Source organism: Triticum dicoccoides, chromosome 4A (genome assembly GCF_002162155.2).
Source record: "Triticum dicoccoides isolate Atlit2015 ecotype Zavitan chromosome 4A, WEW_v2.0, whole genome shotgun sequence".
Lineage (NCBI taxonomy): Eukaryota > Viridiplantae > Streptophyta > Magnoliopsida > Poales > Poaceae > Triticum > Triticum dicoccoides.
In genome coordinates, this window is record NC_041386.1 from 587,551,148 (window position 1) to 587,552,480 (window position 1,333).

The following is a 1,333-nucleotide window of genomic DNA, read 5'->3' on the forward strand; positions in this document are numbered from 1 at the left end:
AATGCACAATTATGAGAATACGACGGTTTGTGAATTGTCCATTGTAACCTGACCTTATTGGCTTTACTCATTTGGATACGTGATTGATCTGAAGGGGCCTGCTTGCTAGCCTCCTCCTATGGGCTTCCGCGAAGCTTCCTAGTTCCTACTTACTACTGTATACTAGCTAGGCATTGCTAGACACTAGACAAGACCTGTCCCATTGCCACGCCACGCTCGCTCACGCGCATACAGTACAACATGATCAAAAGCGCCCAGCAGTCATGTCCCACTCCTTCACACGGTAGCAGCAAGCAGTGACACACCACGCTCCTCCATTATTGCCTGACCGGCACCTTGACCTTGCTCTTCTCAAGCAGTCAAGCTCAGCACCATTGCTCGATCAAACACCACCAACCATATGGTGATTGTGTAGCAGCTTCGTCTTCTCAAGGGGAGGAGAGGGAGATGGTGGGCGTGGGCGCCGGGACGGGGGCGTTGGGCTCCGTCATCGGCAAGTTGACCACCTTGCTCGGCGATGAGTACACGATGCTCAAGAGGGTGCGCAAGGACATCGAGTTCCTAGAGCGCGAGCTCCGCTGGATGCAAATACTAGTGAATTCACTGGCGAACATGGAGGAGCTGGACGAGCTGGCCAAGAACTGGAAGAGCAGCATGCGCGATCTCAGCTACGACATGGAAGAGTGCGTCGACCGCTTCATGCTCCGCCTCGGCAACAGCGACGCCAGGCCCGGATTTGCCAAGAGGACGCACTACCGGAAACTGGCCCTACCCCGACGGCCAAATCAATGCCGACGGCTGCCGTTGGCCTACTTTGCGCTATGCCGACAGCCACGTCTTGGCCGTCGGCGTATCTTGGCCGTCGGGCTACCACGAGCTAAGCCGACGGCACCCGTCGGCATACATATGTCGTCGGCCCAGCTGCGAACATGGCGACAGCAACCGTCGGCATACCCAGGCCGTCGGCATACCCGTGGGCCCGGCGACCCCGCCCGTGACCAGCGGCTAACGTCGTCAAATCTATGCCGACGGCCTGGACGGGCGGCCGTCGGCATATATTGTCATGCCACGTCACCGATCCGCGGCGCACCGTCCACGAGCTAAGCCGACGGCTGCCGTCGGCATACCGCCACGTCAGCGATCCACGGCACGCCGCCCGCCGCCTAAAACCTGGCCGTCTCTATGCCGACGGCATAGCCGTCGGCATAGGTAGACTTTTTTTTCATATGTATTTTTTTAAGCTTTTTTATGTATTATTATATAAACTAACATGTAGCATGTTAAATATAAACATACATATGAATATATATGTAGTTTGTATTTTTTTCATATA

The 1,333-nt window shown here is 55.1% G+C and overlaps 1 pseudogene; it reads left to right on the forward strand.

Moving 5' to 3' along the window:
- The first annotated feature begins 330 nt into the window (after nucleotides 1-330).
- The window catches only part of LOC119283708, a 16,299-nt pseudogene continuing 15,296 nt past the window's right edge, over nucleotides 331-1,333 (forward strand).